The sequence below is a fragment of the Jaculus jaculus genome, chromosome 12 (assembly GCF_020740685.1).
Source record: "Jaculus jaculus isolate mJacJac1 chromosome 12, mJacJac1.mat.Y.cur, whole genome shotgun sequence".
NCBI lineage: Eukaryota > Metazoa > Chordata > Mammalia > Rodentia > Dipodidae > Jaculus > Jaculus jaculus.
The window spans coordinates 37,528,720-37,537,401 of NC_059113.1; positions in this window are offsets into that span (position 1 = coordinate 37,528,720).

Consider the following 8,682-nt stretch of genomic DNA (forward strand, 5'->3'; position numbering starts at 1 on the left):
ATACTACAAGACAATGGTCTAGAATGCTGCTTGAGAGATAATTTTTTTAATAAAATTGGAAATACTGAAGATGTACACTGACACTGGAGATTCTCATTTCAAATTACTGTGATCCAGAATGCTATGACTAGAATGCTGAGATTCAGAATGTTGTGATCCAGAATGTTGTGATCCAAAATGCTGTGATCTACAGTGCTGTGATCCAGAATATTGTGAACACTGTGACCTAAAATGCTGTGATCCAGAATGCTATGAATTAGAATGCTGTAATCCAGAATTCTGTGATCCAGATGGAAAGGCCCAAGTGAGGTCAGGGGAAAAGATTGAGTAAAGGAAAGGTAGGAGAGGGTTAATCAAAATGTAAGAGGGTATAAATAAGTCATATGGAAACCTACTCTTTTGGACAATGGCAAACCCAGAAGCCATAAATGGTATTACCAGAAAATTTTCAGTGCCAGGGATGGGATATCTTCCAATGAGTTGTTGGTCAGGAAGGTCCCTGATGCCCCCCAAAACATTACAGGCCATTTCCAAGGCTCTTGTTTTCCTGCCAGGAATCTATGGTGAGATCCTATTGCTGAAGACTCCACATACTTGGGATGTAAGGTCACTGAGAAATCCTGCTGGAGCTGAGTTGAAAACCTCCATGTAGACAAGCTGACAGAAAGCCAGAGAAAGCTACACTGCATGCAATTCCACAGTAGAGAATTCACAGAGAGAGAAAAATCACCAGTGGACATAAACAACAGTGGAAACTGCAAGCATCCAATTTGGCCAGCTAGGCCAAATGAGCCAACAGGTGCAATAGTGGCATGTCTGTTATGGGGCAAACCAACCACTCTCCAATTGGACTGGAGGCCTGCTCCATGGGAGGGAATATGCCTCATACTGAAAATCTATGACAGGGGAAATAATGAGCCCTAGGGGTGTAATGTCTGCTGGTATGTGGCTAAATGTATATACTGTGCTCACCAAACTGCTAAATTATTTTAATGTTCATACCCATATATTAATGTTACTCTCACTTTTGGTTAGAGAGAAGTGTCTCTTTTCTGATAGCAGTGACCTTGAGATCATTCAGAAAGCACCATAATGCTGAGAAGAAGTGACAAAGGAGTGCTCAGCACTGAAACATCTCTATCACACCTTCCAGGGCTCAGGATCCATTGTGGAAAAGATGGCAGAAAGGATATAAGAGACAAAAGAAAGGTAGGACTCCCTACAATGCATTCTTCCATACACAAAATGGCCTGGATATCCATGACCTAACAGTGCCTGACACTATCTACACAACACCATCATAATAGGAGAAAAAGTTGATGACAGAGCAAAATAAAAGAGAGACTGATTGAGAGGGGAAGGAGATATGATGGAGAGTGGAGCTGCAAAGGGAGAAAGTGGGGGGGATTACCATGGTTTATTGTCTGTAATTATGGAAGTTGTCAATAAAAAAAAAAAGCTGACAGGGCTGAAGAGATGGCTTAGCAGTTAAGGTGCTTGCCTGCAAAGTCAAAGGATTCAGGTTTGATTCCCCAGGACCCACATAAAAGCCAGATGCACAGGGTGGCGCATGTGTCTGGAATTTGTTTGGAGTGGCCAGAGACCTTAGTGTGCCTATTCTCTTTCTATCTGCCTCTTTTGTAAATAAATTAATTAAATAAAATAGATTTTAAAGAGCTGAAAAATGTGTTTTGTTTTATTATTTTTTAAATTATAGCTTGTAACACATATATTTTTTTCTAAAAATCTCTTTTGTGGTAATGAGACAAAGTATGGTTCAATTTGTATTGAAATGTAGAGTGTTAACTGGCTACCTAATAGTACCAAGTTCCAGGTTTAGAAAAAATAAACATTAAAATACAAAAAGAAAGAAGAAAGCTATAAAGTTAGCAAATGTGTGATTTGTAATTAAGACATCAGCAAAGCTCAGTGTCTCCTGCAAATAAAAGTCCTCCCTGACTGCCATCAGGAGAATTCTGAGCCAGAAGTATCAAGAGGAGACTCTGGGATGGAGCGAAGGTTTAGGTTCTGGAGCAGAAGTAGATTTTTCTTCATATCCCCAGCCTTCATATCCACTGGAGCCCAGCAGCAACCTCATGGAGGCATTCAACATCCTACATCATGCTTTTCCATCTTCAGCACAGGCTAGTCAAATTTATCCCTGGAGGAGAAAGAGAGCATGCAGTGTGCAGTCCTGGGCAACATGCACATGCCATCTTGTCAGAGCACCTCATCTCTGCAGTTGGAGTTGCAAGTGGAGATGACCTGTAAGCTGTAATTCATGGGCCTCTGGGTTACAGATTCTTTTCAAAGCAATCACTGTGGCATCAAAGACCCTCTATGCTAAGACCATCTTCTACTTCCCCAGCCTACTGACTGCTGGTCCTTTCAACACCAAATCATCATTTTAGGCTGCAGGTACTTTGTTAAGCGGTGGGGACACATGGAACAGAAACCGACGTCCCTCCACTGGATCAAACTTTAACACAGAAGACTGGTGCTGTGGCTCGGTGGTAGAGGGCTTGCTTCATGCATGTAAGGCCCTGGAATCCATCTGCCCCATCAAAACAAAACAACAACCAAAACCAGGGAATTCATCTCAGAGGTATCAATACTACAAAGATGTCCCCTGGGACATCCATCTCCTTGTATCGTTTCTCTTTCTGCTAAAAGTAAAATTTCTATTCTAATTTGTTTATTCAAGTTTTATCTGGTCTTCAAATCTCAGCAAAAATTCTATTGCCTACTCAAAATCTCTTTCATGTAATTGAAGTCTTATCATTGGTCAGTAAATATATTTCAGTCAGTGGTGCTAAATATTGAGGCAAGCAGGGAAACAAGAAAGATACATTTCTTAGCCTTGTGTGCTTGGTACCTCTTCCTTCGGGCTGCGTCAGTGCTCACTGCAATGCTGCTCACTGGGCATCTAGTGTAAACAGACATTTTTGATACTGAGGTGTTCCTTCTTCATTCCAGAATGAAGAGCCTTGGCTATTCCAAACAACTACCCTAGGTCCATTTTAAATAAATGAATAACCACAAAATTGAGAGAGAGAGCACCTTTGCACTGCCCTAACAAAATACATGAGACTGAGTGATTTGTGAAGAACATTTTATTTGTTCCAGTTCAGGAGTTGTGGAGGTAAAACATCAAAGTACCAGCAAGTTCCATGTAGGGTATACTGTTTCCAAGGCAGCACCTTGTAGCTCGTTCTAACTCCATGGCAGGGAGAAGGAGAAAAGGACCTAAGCTGCTTCCTTCAGCCCTCTTAGGAGGCGTGAATCCATCACTGGGGCTGTTCCCCTCATGACTTAGCTACTTGCCAAAAGGCCTCCCCACCTCAAAGACACTACCATGGGGATTAAGTGTCAACTATGCATTGTGCAGGACATTCAGACTTGGGAGAGAGCAGGTGTTGTTTTAAAGGAGTTAATAGGAGGCACATCTATCTAGACTAGGGGCTGGATAACTTCTTCTGGAAAAGACCAGATAGTAAATTATTAAGTTTTTGATAACCGTATACCTCTCTGTCAGAACACCCTCTTTCCTTTTTTTCTTTCTTCTTTTGTTACCCTTTAAAAATGTCAAAATAGCATTAATAGACTAGCAGAAGCAGGCCAGGGAGCCAGGAGGTTGCCAGCCCCTGTTCTAGACAGAGCAGCATAATGGAAAGCTGTCAGTTAGTATCTGAGGCTGAATCTGGGAAGGCTCAGGGGAGGAGGTGGTAGTGTTTTGAAATCTCGAGTGAGCAGCAAGACCTAGACTTGGCTAGACCAGGAGGTCCTGAGCAGAATGGCCTCATGGAAAGGAGCCGGTTGCAGTCAGTAAACCTGAGCCGGAGTCCAGGCTCCCATGCTATCTAGGCAGCTCTGGCCAAGTCGCCCCTGTGCCTCCAGTAACTTCTGTGAGTTATCGCCATGAAAAATGAGCAGAAAAGACAACTTATGGTGAGAATAAGATGAGATCATATCAAAGCACTTTGGAAACTGACAAGCATCCCAGTAAGACCTTGATAAAATTAGTAAAAGCCAAAAATGTAAGCTAAACTTGAAGATTCCAAATTCAAAATGTCATATTATTTAGCTAGTAAGAAAGGAGGTGAAATGTGAGAATCAAATATGATTTTTTATTGTACAACTTTGGCCAAAATAGCTGTTTTATAAGCCTCCAGACTTCAGGAGATAATAAAGTTGTGAGCAATCGAGACAGCTGGGGATCCCTGAAGAGGTTACACAGAGACCATTGGTATGATACCACGAGTGTGCCGAGAAGCTCTAAGCCCACAAATGGTCTCCTACAAAGTTGGCCTTTATAGTCTACATGAACTATGGCCCCTAGAGTTATGCTCTGCCACAACCATCACCCCTAAGACAGAAGAGCTATCAGAGGTGGCATCTGGAGGTGGCAACCTGCTAATCTTAAGACCCGGAATAAGCAAAAGGTGGAAAAGCTGGAGGAGTATAGCATTGGGGTTATGGTAACTTTTAGCTAGTGGGGCCTGGATATATCTCATCTCCCAAACCCAGTAGCATACTCTTGAAGAAAAGACTGAGGATCATGTTTTCACACATGCACAAAATATGATATTGAGAAGATTGGGACAATCGGTTAATAGAATTTTTAAAATTATTTTTTAAGTTTTATTTATTTATTTATTTATTTATTTGAGAGAGTCAGAGAGAGAGAGAGAGAGACAGAAAGACAGAGAGAATGGGTATGCCAAGGCCTCTAGCTACTGCAAATAAACCCCAGATGCATGTGCCACCTTTTGCATCTGGCTTATGTGGGTACTGGAGAATCGAACCTGGGTCCTTTGGCTTTGCAGGCCTTAACCGCTATGCCATCCCTCCAGCTCTATTAACAGAATTTGAAAGGACTAATCACTCAGATGAGTGAAGAAAGACAGTTGGTAGCCTACCCACTGAAGCTGATGCATGAGACAGAGAATACCTTCCATCTGGCAACTGTAGGAAAAACCATCTGACTCTCTTCATTGGCAGCATTACTGGGAGCTATGGGTTGAACTGTGCTCCCTCAAAAAAAAAAATATGTTAAGGCCTTAACAATGTACCTCAGATGGGACCTTATTTGTGATAATCAGGTTAAATATGGGTCACTAGGATTAGCAGTAATCCAGTGTGATTGTCATCTTTATAAGAAGGGGAGGATTCGTAAAAGGGACAGAAGTGCACAGAGGGATGATGATGGAAAGTGGTACAGGGAGAACACCAAGGAAGACAAGAGATCAGCTACAAAGGATGCCAAAGATGGCCAGCAAACCAAAAGTGGGAGAGAGGTATAGATCAGAGCCTTAGAAGAACCAGTTCTCCAACTCCTTGATCTCCACTGCCAACCTCCAGAACCATAAGACAACAAACGTGTATTGATTTAAGCCACAGGCTTGTGATACTTTGTTTCAGACACTTAAGGTTAGTAACAATCACAGCACTGTCTTCATTGCTTAAGGAATGTGTGCTGATGCAGGCGAACACTCCTGTGCTTTCTCCACCTGTACAAGAGCATTGTTGAGACGGCACCAATTTGGCTGCCCAGACTCTGGGCTCTGGTGAATACCAACCAGTTCTAATGACTAGATGTACATAAAGGGTCTAGGACTGCCTGACCCCAACCAATTCCACTTCCTGATTCATGTTTGACAGCTGATCTCCAGTAAAATTATAGCACTCATATAAATATGTACTAACACACAGAAACAAAAGTAAATATTCAGATGGGGCAGGTGCTAATCTCTATCCTGCAGGGACTTTAGCAAGTACCTAACACAGAAATTTTCCTCGAGATATACACCATGACTCTAGAGGTAGAGTCAACTGGAGAGCAGGTCTGGCCAGGTTGATGAGGCTTCAGCTGCGATGAACTCAGATCTGACCAGACGCCTAGCCCAATGCTAGCCTGGGCTCCTGAGCTCACTCAAGAAGTGCATATAGAAATTAAAGAACTTACTAATGTATTGCCTCCCGAGGAGATGTTAACCCAGAGAGTTTTATTATCAGGTTGGTTCAAACTTTTACAGAACAGATAATCCTCATACAATATAAACTATCCCTGAATAGTAAAATAATAATAATAATAACATAACATTTAAACTACTTGCTACATAAATAATCTTTATACCAAATAATCACGAAGATAGCACCACACAAAAACTTGCTATAGAACAAATAAACTGTGAACACAAATACCAAAATACTAAATAAGATATTGGACAACTGAATGAAATTGTATTTTTAAGATTACCCATTATAGTCCACTAGAGTTATCTAAAAAATACTAAAGTATGCTAATATTGGAAAATATATTAACAAATGATATCATACATAGGCATGCAATATCTTAGTATCACTAAAAGGCACTTGTTAAAATGCTATACATAGAATAAAAACTAAGAACAAACATTAAGAAAATGATCTTAACATAACAAAGACTTTTGTCTTAAACAAATGAGTCATATCTTAAAAGCCAAACACTGATTTCCTCTTAAAGCCAGTAAAGGGCAAGAATGTTTGGTAGGACCATTTTATTATCCAGTTTTATTTTTTAATCTGGTCAATTAAATGAGATATAAAACACAAGTTAAAGACCATTGCAAAAAAAAAAAGCAAAGTATTTTAGACAGATGATTGAATATCTAAAAAATCCAATGGATTTTTATTATTAGAATGATTAGAATGTGAGAGCTTAAAATGTCTAGATAATATACATGAGTGCACAAATTTTCAGCTGTTGCATATGCCAGCCAGAAGTGCTTAGAAAATATAATGAAAACAATTTCACATGTTGAGCAGCCCTAATCCAAATTCCCAAGTGCTCCAAAATTCAAAGTTTTTTGAGCAAAGGCATGACATCCGAAATGCTTCACTTTAGGAACATTTAATATTTGGGGAACTTAGATTAGGGGTGCTCAACTGCAAATCCAATGCTAAATTCTAAAATCTAAAGCATTACAAAATACATCAGATCCCAAGCATGTTGTACAAAGAACACACAACCTGCACTCACAATAACAAAAACGTAAAATACTTTAGAAAAGATTATCAAGAAATGTACAGATTCTACATAGAGAAAACTATCAAATATTATTTAAAACCTTACAAATAGTGGCTAGTGGTCCTTTATACCAATTTTTTGACTTTCCATGTGTCTCATGAGCTGACATCTGGTTTAGATCTTGATTAGATCCCCAATGCCTACAAGACCTCAGGACCTGCTGTAAGAGGAGGTACATAGTGCTGGCTGTAATGGTTAATATTGTAATTTGATATGACCTACAACCACCCAGGAAACAAGTTTTTTTGGCATGTCTGTGAAGAAATGTGGGTAGTTCTGGGCTGGGTCCTGAAAGAAACAAAAGAGAATGTGAGCTGAGTACCAGCATTCATCACTCTCTGCTTCCTGACTACAAACTGGATGTGATCGCCACCTCACACTCCTCCTGCCATGCCTTTCCTGCCACGGTAGACTGTACCCCAGGATGTGAGTCAAAATAAAACTTTCCTGAAGTTTTTTTTTTTTTTTTTCTGTTAGGTACTTTGTCACAGCAAATAGCAAAGTTACCCCTAACAGCTCCCATTGAGTTTTGTGCCACTCCATGTTGTTACTATTTGGAGCAGTCCCTTTCTGAACTTGCTTTTCTTTATAAAAATATTTTATTTTACTTATTTATTTGAGAGAAAAAAGAAGCAGATAAGGAGAGAGAGAATAGGCACCCCAGCAAACAAACTCCAGACAAAGGTACCACCTTGTACATCTGGCTTACATGGTTCCTGGGGAATCGAGCTGGGATCCTTAAGGTTCACAGGCACACACCTTAACCATCATGCTCGCTCTCCAGCCCCTGAACATACTTTTGTTTTCTTTTTTAAAATATTTTATTTTTATTTATTTATTTGACAGAGAAAGAGGGAATGAGAGAGAGAGAGAGAATGGACGTACCAGGGCCTCCAGCCACCACAAATGAACTCCACACACATGTACCCCCTTGTGCATCTGGCTAATGTGGGTCCTGGGGGATCAAATCTGGGCCCTTTGGCTTTGCAGGAAAATGTCTTAACTGCTAAGCCATCCATCCAGCTCCTGAACATGCTTTTCTTAAAACCAAGAAAAAGAATGAAGAACGATAACAGTGTATTCAATGAGAGTTAAAGCATGCATATGTCCCTTTGGCTCACATCCTATTGGCAAAAGAAATCACATCCCAGAACAGGATTCTTGAGGGTAGAAAAAACTAACTTCAAGGATGGCACTCATAATTTAGACTGGTTTCTACATTATTTAGAGTCTGTGGTAATGAAGATGTTTGCTAAAGATCTTCCATGGAAGAAGCAAACATATAGGAAAACACAAAGGTTGAAATAACAGTGATTGCCAAGGTGGAGCTTGTATTGGGGTGTGAACAATCCAGGCCAAGTACCACTGAAGTACAATGAATATGCCTTTGTTTCCTGGGACAGAGATAGATAGATGATAGATAGACATGATAGATAGATAGATAGATAGATAGATAGATAGATAGATAGATAGATAGATAGATAGATAGATAGATAGAGGGATAGACAGATACATGGAATATTCTTTGTTTATATGCTGGAACTTTCTTTGAGGCAGGCTGGCCTCAAACTTGCAATTCTCCTGCCTCAACTTCCCAGGACTGGAATTAAAGA